The sequence below is a fragment of the Mobula hypostoma genome, chromosome 17, assembly GCF_963921235.1.
Source record: "Mobula hypostoma chromosome 17, sMobHyp1.1, whole genome shotgun sequence".
NCBI lineage: Eukaryota > Metazoa > Chordata > Chondrichthyes > Myliobatiformes > Myliobatidae > Mobula > Mobula hypostoma.
The window spans coordinates 13,527,936-13,543,151 of record NC_086113.1 but is presented as its reverse complement, the minus strand read 5'-3'; the positions used below and the strand labels follow the sequence as shown (position 1 = coordinate 13,543,151).

The window sequence follows — 15,216 nt, the reverse complement described above, 5'->3', positions numbered from 1 at the left end:
AACTTTGTTCCAATAAATTCTCTACGCAATCGTTCTCTAATGCAAATGTGTCTTTAAAGTTTATCAGTTAAAAATTGTGAACTAACACAAGAGTTTCTCACATCAATTTAATTGCTTCTAATTACTGTTAAGCCGGCATCATGTCTGCTCACTGCACTGTTCAACAACATCTGTCCTTTTGGGGATTATCATTTTTCCAACCCACCACCCACTATCTCTTGTATGGGTCTTTGGTCCCCTCCTCCTTGCATCAAGACATCTGTCTATGATAGATCCTTTTGTGTAAGATCTTGTTTATTTGTTATCCTCTAATATATTGTGCTACCCATGATGGATTCAATGTAAAATCCCAATGAGTTAATCTGCCTTTGTTGTGGCATATCAGAATCGTGTTTATTCTCATTGTCCTCAAATCTGTTGGATGTAGCATGTATAATTTCAGTTTAGAGCTAATTCGTAATTGAATAACTTCTGATTCAATTATGCAGCAAAACAGCTTGAAATACCGATCTAAATATTGATATAATTGTGAACACCTTGAATATTTCATTATTATTGGGCTCCAGTTTGAGTGACTAATTGGATGTGTATATGGTAGATTAAAATCTGAAGGACTTGGATTTCCTTTGCACCTTTAATGGACATGGATAGCCAAATTTCTTTTTATTGTAGTTAGAATTGGAGCTGTGCCTTTCTTCTGAGATTTTTTTTCTTCCAAGCTAACAGTCCATCGGTATTCAAAGTTTCAGAAGTAAATATATTATCAAAGTACATGTATGCTGCCATCTACAACCCTGAGATTTGTTTTCTTGCAGACATTCACATTAAGTGCAAAGAAACACAATAGAATCAATGAAAAAAGCTGCACACGAGACAGACAACTAATGTGCAAAAGACTTCAAACTGTGCAAATACAAAAAGTAAAGAAAAACAAAATAATAATAAATATCAAGTACATGAGATGAAGAGTCCTTGAAGGTATGCCCATAAGTTGTGGGAAGAGTTCAGTGTAAGGGTGAGTGAAGTTATCCTTCTGGTTCAAGAGCCCAGTGGTTGAGGGGTAATAACTGTTCCTGAATCTGGTGGTGTGCCTCCTAAGGTTTGTGTACCTTCTTCCTGGTAGCAGCAGTGAGAAGAGAGCTTCACCTGCGAGGTGGTGATCCCTGACAATGGATGCTGCTTTCCTGAGACAGTGCTCCATGTAGATGTGCTCAGTGGGGGGGCGGGGGGGGGGGGAAAGGGCTTTACGCATGATGGACTGGGCTTTGTCCACTTCTTTTTGTAGGATTTTCCATTCAAGGGCATTGGTGTTTCCATACCAGGCTGTGATACAGTCGGTCAATATATTCTCCACCACACATCTATAGAAGTTTGTCAAAGTTTTAGGTGACACCCCAAGTTAGTTTATTATTGTCACATGTACAGAGATACAGTGAAAAGTGTGTCTTGTCTACTCTTCATACAGATCAAATAATTACACAGTGCATTGAGGTGGAAACAGTAACAGCGCAGAATTACATGGAAAGCTACAGTGGAAGTGCAGTGCAGGGAAACAGTACAGTGCGAGATCATAACGAGGTAGATCATGAGGCCAAGAATCAAATCATGACACAGAACATTAAGCTTGACAGAGGTTCCCAACCTTTTCAATGCCGTGGACCAATACCATTAAGAAAGGGGCCTGAGGACCCCAGGTTGGGAACATCTGAGCTTGAATAAGGTAAAACAATAGAAAGAGCCACTTGGTATGCCAATTTGCCATTGCCTTATTTCTCTTTTAGACATGTGGGTTGAATGCCTTCTTTATTCTTGTAGTTTCTTTGTATGTTGACCTGTATGATAGTCATCTGAAGGAACCATGATAAAAGTATTCTCAGGGGCACAGCACAGACTACATGTGAGGACAAAGGCTTTTACCATTCGTTTTGTTTCCAGTTGGCCAATGCTGTAACATTGTTTTACATCGTGTGTATTCTGCCTTTTATTGAAATATATTCACAAAAGTGATCATCAAGCTATATCCATAACATAAAGTTAAGCAGGCACCTACAAAATATACGCTCAGTAGCCACTATATGAGGGGCGCCCACCACCTAATAAAGAGGCCGCTGAGAGTATGTTGGTGGCCTTCTGCTGCTGTAGCTTATCCACTTCAAGGTTTGCCTTGGAGTTGCTATCAGCTTGAACCAGTCTGGCCATTCTCCTCATTAATAAGCCAAATTCTCCCACAGAACTGCCGCTCACTGGATGTCTTTTGTTTCTGGCACCATTCTCTGTAAACTCTCGAGGCTGGTGCATGAAAATCCCAGGGGATCAGCAGTTTCTGAGATGGACAAACTACCCCATCTGGCACCAATGATCATTCCACAGTCAAAATCACTTGGAGCACATTTCTTTCCCCCTTTTTGATGTTTGGTCTAAACAACAACCAGACCTCTTGACCATGTTGACATGCTTTTGTGCATTGAGTTGATGCCATATGATTGGATGTTTGCATTGGTGAGCAAGTGTACAGGTGCATCTAGTAAACTGACACTGAGAGTGCAGCGACATTTTGTGGTAGGGTGGAAGGAAATGTTCTGGAGAAAGGAATATGGAAGGAAAATTGGTATAAACGTTTACTAACTGAACCTGCAGAGGTGAAGAGGAATTTCTTTAGTCAGAGGGTGGTGAATCTGTGGAATTCATTGGCACATATGGCTGTGGAGGCCAACTCATGGGTGTATTTAAAGGTTGATAGGTTTTTGATTAGTCAGGGTGTGAAAGGGTTACAGGTAGAAGAATGGAATTATGAAGAAAAATAAATCAGCCATGATGGAATGGTAGAGCAGACTCATTGGGCCAAATGGCTTAATTCTGCTACTATATCTTGTGGTCAGGATGAACTCTGTTGGAATCTTGGCTTTCCTTTTTAACTAGCCATGCTACCAACCCCTAACTCAGAGATACTGTAGGTGGTAAATCCTTATTGATTCAAGATTTAATCAGGACATTAAGGGTTATCTGCATTAATTCTCTCTCTCCACCTGTCTTATCAAATCTGACTGATGAGACAACAAAATCTGGATGAGTTAAAGTTGCTTTCCCCTGGGAAAGTAAAGGGTGGATTTCAAATGAGTGTTTTTAAAGTTTGGATTGAGAATACTGTTCCTTTTCATACGTCGGCCAGCTACAGCTAAGTTTAAAATCCATTTATAAAGGATTTGAGATAGCTTTTTCCCTCAGTTCCTGTCAGGATTAAAGTTCAAAGTAAATTTATTATCAAAGTACATATATACAACATTGTGGTTTATTTTCTTGTGGGCATTCCAGCAATTCCAAAAACCATCATAGAATTATTGAAAGAACGCACCCAACAGGCCAGACAAACAACCAATGTGCAAAAGGCAACCAGCTGTGCAAATACAAAAGAGAAAATAGCAATAATAAATATCTAGAACATGAGACGAAGAATCCGTGCAAATGAGTGCATGGCTTGTGGGAATAGTTCAGTGATGGGGCAAGTGAAGTTGAATGAAGTGATCCCTACTGGATCAAAAGTCTGTTGGTTGAGGTGTAATAGCTGTTCCTGAACCTGGTGGTGTGAGTCCTGAGGCTCCTGTATCACCTTTCTGATGGCAGCAGCGAGAAGAGAGCATGACCCAGGTGGTGAGTGTCTCTGATGCTGAATGCTGCTTAAAGGGTTAATGAATGAGAAGCTTTTGATTGCTCTGGACCTGTTGTATGTCCTATATTCCATGTTTTTATTCTACTCCTCTCTAAATGAATGCTTGTTCTGATTTTCTTTACTTGCTGGAGTTTTGAAGAGTGTGGGATGAATATTACTGAAACCTTTCAAATATTAAAAGGCCTAGATAGAGTGGACATGGAGAGGATGTTTCTTATAGTGGGGGAGTCTAGAACAAGAAGGCACAGCTTCAGAATACAAGGCCATTTCTTTAGAACAGAGATGAGGAGGAATTTCTTTAGCTGGAGGGTGAGGAGTCTGGAGATTTTTTTGCTACAGATGGTTGTAGAGGCCAAGTCATTGGTGTCCTTAAGGTGGAACTTGATAGGTTCTTGATTAGTAAGGGTGTTAAGGGTTATGGGGAGAAAACAGGAGAATGGGTTTGGGTTTGGGGGGGGGGTAATAAATCAGTCATGATGGGATGACAGAGCACACTTGATGGGCCAGAGGGCCTAATTCTGCTTCTATGTGTTATGCCCTTATGGATTTGGAGTGTTGTGTTGAGGATTCCATTAATAATTTTGAAATGTGCGTTGGGCATGTGATAGAGAATGACGAACTTGCAGGGCTATGGATTAAGAAGTAGATTAAGTTGATTTAAGTGCTCATCCTCTGGGGAAAACTAGCAAGGCCAGTCATCGTGACAGGTCAAGTGTCTTCCTTCTGTGTTGTTTCTAATAAGATTTCCACAATAACTACTATATTTTCATGTCACCATGTGATTCCAAGTATGGTGAGTTGATAAACAGATTTATAGTTGAAAGGGTTATCATAATTATGGCCTGAACTTGAACAGTAAAAAGGACTAACTACTCTGAGATTTTTGAATAATTAGTTATTCTTTAAATATTCTTTAAAGTTTCCTTTAAATAGACTTTGAACATATAACCTCAAATACTATTGACAGAATGCAAATCTTCAGTCAAGGTATCAATGAACTGGACTGAGTTAAATACACTTTGTTTATATGACTAAGATTTTTTTCTTTGTATTTAATTCAAAAACATTATATCATTAAAAGCTAGGGATCAAAAAGCAATACATCTGACAGAATAATAGAATTGATTTTTTGGCATGGAATAAAAGGAAAACATCTGCTAATGCCTCTTCCAATCCCAGCCAGCCATAGGTAGGTAATTACATGAGGCTTTCTTTAATTGAGCAGATTAAATAACTCTTAGTGAACATAAAAAAGAACAAGGAGGTGACTACAAATTCTTCCATTGAATCTGAATGCTTTTATGGCCAAATATTTAGCTGGGAAAATGCAGTTTGTGTTTTGCACAGGTACATATTTGTCTTGTAAGCCATAGTGGTTCAGATCATTAGTGCTGGCACAGTTGGTAAACTTAACTAAGTCTGTAGCTTATTGGTGGCCATTTCATAGCAGTTAATACTAAATCAAATATTAATGTTTCTGTCAAAATTATTGTTAAAAGTTTTTAATATTTGGATTAAAGTTCAAAAAAGGGCATACATTTACAAATTTATGTTTTGTAAATGTGGTTATTTCTTTGGTTGTGCTCAAAATAGGATGTTAAAACATAAATTGACAGTTGTGGTTTTTCCTTCAAAATAGTCAAAAACGTAAGAGAAATAATAAATGCTTTATATTTTCTTAAAGATAATTCCAAGCCATTTGATACATTAAGGGAAAGAGGCTAACTAGGGAGTGGGGATTGTCCTAAATGACTGCTTAGCATTGGTGTTGACCAAGGAGAAGAATGTGGAAGATGCTGAGATAGATTAGTATGGAGTGTGCTAATATGCGAGGGCATTTTGAGATAAAGAACAAGGTAGTGTTGGGTCTTTTAAATGTTAAAGTGGAGAGGTCCACAGGGCCTGATGGGGTATACCCCAGGTTATTAAGGAGGGCAATAGATGTGATTGCTGAGGTCTTGACCAAGATCTTTGTGTCCTCCAGCCACAGCTGAAATCCCAGAGGACTGGCCGTAGCTAATGTTGTTACCTTGTTCAAACAGAGGTGTAGGGATAATTCTGGACACTAGATCAGTGAGTCTCATGCCAGAAGCTTTTGGAGAGGAATCTTCGGGATGGGATTAATGAGCATTTGAAAAACCGTGGCCTAATTAAGGTCTGTCGGCATAACATTGTATGGGGAAGGTTGTGTTTTATTCCAGGTGATGGAAGTTTATGATGAGTGTACAACTGTGGGCCAGTAAGGCAAAGTCCCACATAGTTGGTTCAACTAGAAGCTTGAACCACCAAGCTCATCAATGGTGGTTCGGGTTCAGAATTGGCTTGCCCATAGGAGATGGAGGGTGGTGATCAGTGGGATTTATTTTGGCTGAAGTTCTGTTACTAGTTGTGTTCTGCAGGGGTCTGCATTGTGGCCTGTATATATCTTGAAGGAAAATGTGAATGGGTGGGTTAGTAAGTTTGCAGATGATACAAAGATTGTTGCTGTTCTGGATGGTGTCAAAGTTTACTAAAGAATACAACAGGATATAGATCAGTTGCAGATATGGACAGAGAAATGGCAGATGTTTATTTTTTACATTCTAAGTATGAAGTGTTGTACTTAGGGAGATCAAATATAAAGGGACAGTGCACAGTTTATGACAGGACCCTTAAGAGCATTCATATGCAGAGGGATCTTGGGGTCCAAGTCCATAACTCCCTCTAAGTGCCTACATAAAGAAGGCATTTGGCATGCTTGACTTTATTAGTTGAGGAATTGGTGAAGGGTCTCAGCCTGAAATGTCAACAGCTTACTTCTCTCCATTGATGCTTCCTGCCCTGTTGAGTTCCTCCAGTATTTAGTGTGTGTTCCTCAAGATTTCCAGCAACTGCAGAATCCCTTGTGTCAAGCTCATCCAATCTCTCCTTGTAATTAAAGCCTTTCATTACAGACATCATCCTGGTGACTCTCTTCTGCACTCCTTCTAGTATATATAGTGTGATGAACTACAGACAGTATTTCAAGTGTGGCCTGACCAATATCTTGTACTTGGTCCTCTGGATGTTCCCTCTCCCCTTCTTTGTGTAACTGAGGTTAGAACTGAGCACAAGATGTTTTCTGGTATCCCAATCTAATTTTGATAACAGGTCCACATAGGTTGCTGCAGTTACTTTCCAATACAGAGCAGTCAGCTGAATGCACATGTGAGAATGTGTAACTGAGACATCATGTTGCTATTATTTGGTCATACCCAATGGTTGGGTGATCACTGAAAAGGTAAACAGTTCTGATTAATATAACATAGCAATCTTCCATTAAACAAGAAAGCATGTGCTTTCTTTGATATTTGCTAAGCACATATAATGAAAGGTTTTTGGTTTATTGGAGTGAGCTTTTGAATTAGAATATTTGTGGATGAAAAGCATTTTAGAAGAATTGGTGTGAAGAAATTTATCACTTTTATTTTCTTGCCTTGTGTTGATAACCATAATCTTTAATCAGAAACGAATACATTTGCAAAATGTGTGATCCCTGCTAAAATGTAGGCGGTACCATTATAACTTGTGACTTGTGTAGATGAAATTTAAGCTCTTGTACATTACTTGGCTACATGCAGATTCCAGACAGATTTCTGCATTCAAGGGTATGTTGAATGTGAGTGACAGGCAGGTAGAGTGAAAATTGTCTTTTTTCTGAGATTCTGCAGGAATTAACCATTGAACATTACTGTATTTGCTTTGCGCCAGCTCTAATGATCACATTATATCTGTGGCTTTGCCATAGTACAAATATAGTAATGATCTTCATTGCTGGTCTTGAGTTGGATACAACTCTTTCATGATTTGAAATCGCAGGAATGAAAATCCCTTGAGTCATTTTTATGTCTTTTATTTGTGTTTGGAGAACATGAGTTGCCTTTGCTCCATGAAATCCATTTGTGTGTCACAATGTGGTTGGTGCTAGTGTTATTGAATGAACTTCTTCATGCGGGCTTTTGGAACCCTAGGTCAAAGCAATTTTACTTCCAACCTCGTTATGGTTCACTTTTCGTTGTAAGGTTGTGGTGTGTAACTCATAGCCTCGTAATCCTTAAGTCAAACAGGTGACAGATGCTTTAACTCTGAAACAATAATAAAGTGCTGGAAATACCCACACGTTGCTTGACCTTTGGAATGAAAACAGTAACTACTTTTGACCGAGAACCCTTGGTTGGTCAGTTGGTCTATTTCCTTGTTTATTTTTTGAGGTACTGTACAGAATTGGCCCTTCTAACCCTTTGAGCCACGCCACCCGACAACCCCTGATATAATCCTAGCCTAATCACAGGTCAATTTACAATGACCAATTAATCTTCCAACCGTAATATCTTTGGACTGTGGGAGGAAACCAGAGTACCCAGACAAAACCAATGTGGTCATAGGGAGAACGTACAAACTCCTTACATACAGCAGCAAGGTCTTCACTCTGAAGCATGGACAGTGTATTTTCTTTCCACAGATGCTGAGTGATTAGATTCAGACTCAGATTGATTTATCACTTGTGTTTTTCCCACATTTTCTATTGTTAGTCCAGTTTCCTAATCTTGCAATTGAGTTTGGATGATTGGATCTAAAAGCTAGTTTTAGCGAAAAACTTGATGCATTTTTTGCAGTTGCATAATTCCAAAATTTCAAAGCAAGAAGAAAAGTAATCTATGTTTAATATATTTAAAAACATTTTGCTAATAGAAGAGCCCATTTCACTTTTCTAACAAAGAAATGCTTTGTATAATAGCTTGTGTTGGGGATGTTTTGATCTGATGCCAGATTAACCCAACTATAAAACCTAGTACCATAATCTGCACAGATTATTTTTTATTATAGTTTGTAGAAAGTTGTTGTGCCTGCAGTGTACTACTGCCACAAAACAGTGCACTTCATGAGGTTAGGTCAGTGACAAGCTGATTCACCATGCTCAACAGAGATGGTCTGATGACAAAAAAAATAGGTTTAAAGGAATTCTCAGATATTTTGTAACTGGTGGTCTTCTGATGTCTAACTCCCTTCAGCAGGCACATGGTTGAAACTAGGATGTTAATATGTTTAAAGATGGCCCTATTTTTCAAAAAGAAAACCTAGCTACCTGGTTCTTAAAAGTTTGAACAGACCATTATCTGCTATAAGTGTTAAATTCTTTGATTATACTTTCTGGAATGTCTACACTCATTTACTTTGTTTACAATGAAAAGCCTATACAATGGGGTGCACAGTGGTGTAATGGTTAGCACAACGCTTTACAGTGCAGGCAACCCGGGTTCAAATCTGGCCGCTGTGAGCATGTGGGTTTCCTCCGGGTGCTCCTATTTCCTCCCACTGTCCAAAGACATGCCGGTTGGTAGATTAATTTGTAAATTGTCCCTTGATCAGCCTAGGATAAAATTGTGGGTTTGCTGGGCTGGAAGGGCCAATTCTGTGCTGTATCTCAATAAATAAATAAATAGTTGATGTCCTTATTGAATATATTTTATTCTGCTGGTTTTTAATGTTCATTTATATTTAGAAATTTATCCACTTAGTTATAATTTCCACATAACGGTGAAAATGGCCTTTAATCCATTAAGGTAATTTTATTTTGTTTCCCACAAGCATTGGATTCTGTCTCTGGCTGTTCGTCCCTAGCTGAAAAATAAACAAGTTATGTAGTGGAACAAATAACTTTGTTATTGGGTGAAATGTCTTTTTTTTTAAAAGAAGAAAAAGCGTCAGTGGTTTTGTGGAAAGGAGGAGTGAGGTGTGGAGGATGATATTAACCGTGCTGGTGGGAGGTTGCACTTGCGGGGGTTGTGCCTGAGGGGGTTGATTCTGGTTGTGAGGGAGGATAAACAAAATATTGTAGCTGTTGAAATGTACAGTTATTAGGAGTTCTAAAGCTATTGAAAATATCTTGGACCGTTTGTGCTGCTATCACAGCCCTCTTCCTTGGTTCAACCGCCCACAAAACACCTCCATTTGATATGTGATTTTGTTTTCTTGCACTGTGAGGTCATATTTTTGGATGTGGTGCAGGGCACTGTGCCATGCGACAGGACTGACTGAAGTGTTTTTGTTTACTTTTTTTAATTACCGATTGCTGCTTTGATTAAGGCTGTTTTGGAGGTATTAGACAATAGTTAATGGAGGCAAATAATTTTGCTGAAGAAACGCTATGTTTCAGAATGTGCTGGAAAAGCTGCAAAAGTCTGTTCAAAGAAAGCATTCAGAGAAAAAAAAGTCTGGAAGAAATCCAGAAGAGTTCACAGCTGCAGAATTACCGTAAAGTGTTTTGAATGCTGTGTTTTTCAGATGGAACTTTCCTAAATTTCTGGTCAACATTACGGAATTCGACTTGACCTATCAATTTTTGGCCCCCTGGGGAATATTTTGGAGTGCCCTACATCAACCTTAGTTGCAGGCTGAGATGAATAGTCAGAGGTCAAATGGACGAAGAGTAAAGTGAACAGCGACTTTAGATTTGCTGGCTTTGGGTTGAATCTCTCCATGAAACTTGTCAATTACCTAACAACCTCCTGAACTAATTAAGCAGTTGGCTCTAGCGAATGATTTATGTCTTGCACTTGTTGGGAGCACAGGCAGCACCATGGTTACTCATGTCCAATGCTTTTCAATTCTTTATTCAGGATTTGTGGCCTTTCTGTTTTCCACTCTTGTGTCTGAGTTCAGGTCCTAGCCTAAAGTTGAAGTTTGGTCTGTGGAGCATAATTTCAAAAATTCTTGGAAATATGTGTGCATTTTTATAATCAATTACAGCTTTTAAGTTTTATGTAGACTCTTGTTAATAGATACATTCTATATGGCATACTTTTAAGACTTTTCTTGTGGGAAAGATCTTGCAACAACTGAATTGAGATTTTTGCTAATTGAAAAGGCCAGACTAAGTTTCTTTCCATTGTAAAATTCTGGAGACAATATTCAAAATGAAATTAATGAAATTTGAACAGGAGACAAAATGTCATGTTAAATTTTTTTCCGTATTGTGATTCATCAATCTTTGTGGTGTCACAAGTATAAGCCTATCACCAGATTTTGCTGAAGAAAATGCCTGTGCAATGTAGATCTGTTGTCTGGTGCACAGGCATTGGTAAAGTGGAAGAGATTACTTGTATGTCACCATTAGCTGCATTACTGGAATGTTTCCATTGCTCTGTATCTGCAAGAAAATGGCAAACAAGATCCCCTTGTAATTTTCTCAGATGTGCCTTTGCACATTTCATTTTTCATTTAAATCTTTGACTGGACCATGTTTGGCAATGACAACTATCATAACTTTTAAACTATGCAACTCTTATGGACCAGCAATGAATCCTTGTTCATAGATACTGTTGTAGCCTCTCATTTTTTCTGACTACAAATTATTTAGGAGATTTTTAAAGGGAACCTTTCTGGTCCATGTAATTAATACACACAAAATTGTCTATTTAATCTTTCTTTTTCATTTTAGTCTTTTCCTCTCTTTTCAGCTCCTTCATTTTGTACCTAATTTTCCATTTAAATACAAGAGACGCAATTCAGCTCAAAGTATTTTGGCTGAATATAAAAGATGAAATTGTCGGGATGTGGTTGCCATAATCTTGGTCAGTGACCATTTAATAATTTGGCATTGGCTTGTGGTAGGTTTGTAAACTGTGAGGGCTTTGTATATATCTGTTACTAAATAGCCAACTGAGCATTTTTTGTATGTTATGTTCTTGCTAATTTGGAGGACAACAATTTTGGATGTAAGTGCTTACCAAATCAATGACAAGACTTTCTTTAACTGTTTTTCTTCAACCTGGCCCAAAGGAAGGTGGGTTTACAACAGAGCTCTCAATGCACTGCCTCCAGATTTGAACTTACTGATTGGCTCAAAACCAGTTTTAAATCGTTAACTCTTCAATTCATTCTTATAACTTCTGGAGCTATTGATAATACAGGAAATGACTTGGGGTTTTTTTCTTGAGCTGTGGAGTGTCTCTGTATTCTGTGCAGCAAATTTGAGGCTAATAATGGCTTTCCACTGATAGAGTCATAGAACTCTACAGCACAGAAACAGGCCCTTCGGCCCATCTAGTTTATGCCAACTATTAATCTACTTAGTCCTATTCATCTGCTCCTGGATCATATCTCTCCATATCCCTCCCACCCACGTACCTATTCAAATTTCTCGTAAATGTTGAAATCGACCCTGCGTCCACCACTTCTGCTGGTATATCATTCCACACTCTCACCACTCTGAGGGAAGAAGTTCCCCTTAAACAGTTCACCTTTCACTCTTAACCCATGACCTCTATTTCTAGTCTCACTCAAACCCAGTAGAAAAAGCCCGCTTGCATTTATCCTATCTATACCCCTCCTCCGAGGACACGATGATGTCACCCTTAAGTTGGGGGTGATGCACAAATATTACAATGAAGTATCAGAAATATGTCCCCTATCTTTTCTGGTATCCTTTTCTGGTTCATGCCATAATTTCCGCTTGCATTTGAGAGTGAATTTCGGTGAAAGACAGGCGTAAGAGGAAGCCATCTGTACCTTGACTATTATTGCTTCGTAGCCAGATCAGGATGCATCTGTTGCATGGAAGAAGGCTTGGGTATCTGCTTCCTCCTGTGATAATCTATGTGATAACTGTTGTACCAGTTTGCAGCAAGCACCTGCAGTTTTAGTTGAAATGTTGATACCGCTGGAGGCGGAATCGGTACAAAAATACCTGAGGATTTTCACTACATCTTGTCATTGATTAATTTTTGTTGTTTTAAATTAAGATTATTACTGTTCTTCAAATATTTGTCAGATTCTTCCTGTTGATCTGAGGCTAATTGGCAAGAAATTACTGCTTATCTCTTTCAAGCAATTCTCCAGGCTGTCAGCATCTTGCCTACAGCCAAAGAGGTTTTGAATTGATTTTCTGAGCTCTTGCTCAGTAATACCCAGCATTTTTCACCTAAGGATGATGACTTTAAAGAGGCCTAGCTTCCTAATACTTTATTCACTCTCTTATTTTCCCTGTATCTTAAACACCTCCTTATTAGCTACAATGTACGTGTTGCCTCCCCTCATTTATCAATCAGGTGCCAGGGCCTCCACCTCTGGCGGGGTTCAGGGTTCATCTTCACACCTTCTATCCTGAGGGTGTGCCCTCTGGTCCCGGAATCCCCCAGTGTTGGTGTTCGCCATGTCGGTGGCTTCCTCTCGGTTTTCGCTACTGGCAGTCGTGCAAATCCCGGGTGGAGACTCAGGAATGCCGTCACACTCAGATGTAGAAGGACTCTCTGTTGCCTTTTCCATAACAGCTTTGTCTGACTAGTCGAGGTTGTTTGCCCTGAGCTGAACGCAAGGATCTGGAGGAACAGTGGACTGCTCTTTGTCTGGCCTCTTCCTTTTGACTTATTTGCAGCAGGTGTCCCTATCAACAGTGAAAACCGTAAAGCCCTGACTCCATGTCTTTTTGGCTCTGGAGAGGGTGCAGAGGAGGTTCAGAAGTATGATCCTGGAATGAGAGTATCAGCCTGTACTTGCTTGAGTTTAGAAGAATGAGAAAGATCTCGTTGAAACATCAAATATTGAAGGCCTAGCTAGAGTGACCATGGAGAGGATGATCCTTATACCGGGGGAGTCTAGGACCAGCGGGTACAGCTTCTGGATAGAAGGAGGCCCTTTAGAACAGAGGTGAGAAGGAATTTCTTCAGCCAAAGAATAGTGAGTCTGTGCAATTCATTGCTACAGGTGGCTGTGGAGGCCAAGTCATTGGATATGTTTAAAGGGGAGATTGACAGTAAGGGTGTCAAGTATTACAGGGAGAAGCAGGAAGTTTGGGTTGAGGAGTATTCTGAGTAAGTCATAATGGAACAGCAGAGCACAATTGATTGGCCTAATGATCTCATTCTGCTTCTATGTCTTACGGCCAAAATAAATCCTGCACCTTCCTTATTAACTGAGAACTGCCACTTTTCCACAATCAGGCTGAAAACGTTATTATGCATTTTTAGATTGCCCTTGAAGTTAAGAATTTTACACTATCTCCTGCATTGTCTCCAACCCAATTTAATATTAGGGTACTTGAGCAGCACAATGCACACAGGGCTTGAGAATTCAGCAGGTCACACAGCACCTGTGGAGGGGAATAAACAGTCAACGTTTCGGGCTAGACCCCTTGTCAGGACTGCAAAGGAAGGGGGAAAGAGGCCAGAAAGAAGGTGGTAGGGGGGCGGGGGTAACAACTGAGTACAAGCTGGCAGGTGGCAGGTAGAACCAGGTGTAGGGGGAAGGTGGGTAGGTTGGGGAGGGGGGGGATGAAGTAAGAAACCAGGTATAGGGGAAGGTACATCCCCTTCCCCAACCGCCCTATTCTGGCTTCTTCCTCATTCTTTTCCAGACCCAATGAGAGATCTCAGCCTGAAACACCGACTGTATAATTTTTGAGCATCATTATTTCACCGAATTGACTTGATTTCCAAGTCATGTTTATGTCTTTTATATACAACACACACCTTGAAAGTTCATCCATAAACTGTGGATGATACTGTTTTCTTCATAAATTACAAAATAAATTGAGTTTATAATTAATAAATACCTCATACCAACTTTATTTGCTGTGCCACTAATTGTGAACAAGTACATTTAAAGGTAAAGTACAGATATAACATTTGCAACAGAAAAAGCAAAAACCAAAAGGTGATTAAGACTAATGAAGTTAGTCATGCAAGACAACATATTGAAGTGGGGCATTGTGTGTATTTATTATAGCAAATATGTTACCTCAGTTGAAATGTGTATACTTTCATGCTTATTATCTTCTACGTTACTATCGCAGAGAACTGTTTCAAAGAAGCAGTTTATCTATGAAAACTCGGAAGTTGAAAAACAGATTAACCAGGGGATCCATTCCAGATCTGATAGGGATTCTACTCATTGGCTTTGAGATCTATTGCAGATCAGGTAGAAATTCTATTCCTTGGCTTTGAGACCAGGGAAATAGGGTGTGCACCAACTATCGTGAAAGCAAGAACCTTGGATCGCTTAAAGGAGCAGCTGAAGACAAAAGGAGTGTGTTAGGGCCTTATTTTGTAGTGATGTTTCTAATCGGGTCACTGAAGATGAAATGATTGTGTAAAGTGATTGTGTATATTTCTCTTGGATTTTATTGCAGAACAAGATGCTCATTTATCATAATTCTGTATTTACATACTGTATTTTGAAGAGTATATTCAGCTGCACTGCACCAATTGTTGGCAACAACTTGGTACCAATTTCTTTCCAAGGGCACAGATGGCAATTCCTTTATGGAGGGAAGGATTTTTATTTCTAGAAGTTGGGGTCTGTTAGTAACGCTCAGTGGGTTCTTGTATTTGAGATATTGCAATAGTTTCCCTGCCTCACCAAACCTCACCCCCAACCCCCCCATCCATGGTTTCCTTGAAAACTCTTGTGGTTATTATCAGTGAAGAAGACTATTGCAAAACATTGGCAGTTTGGACTTTGAATGTCTAAAGTGGAACATGGCTACTTAAATGTTGGGGTATCTGCTGTTCTGGAGAACCTGGAAAATCATG

The 15,216-nt window shown here is 39.4% G+C and overlaps 1 protein-coding gene across 2 annotated transcripts in view; it reads left to right on the top strand.

The window, feature by feature from the left end:
* LOC134357858 (apoptosis regulator Bcl-2-like) overlaps positions 1-15,216 on the top strand; it is a 176,834-nt gene that overhangs the window by 2,537 nt on the left and 159,081 nt on the right. The gene's annotated exons all lie outside the window — the stretch shown is intronic.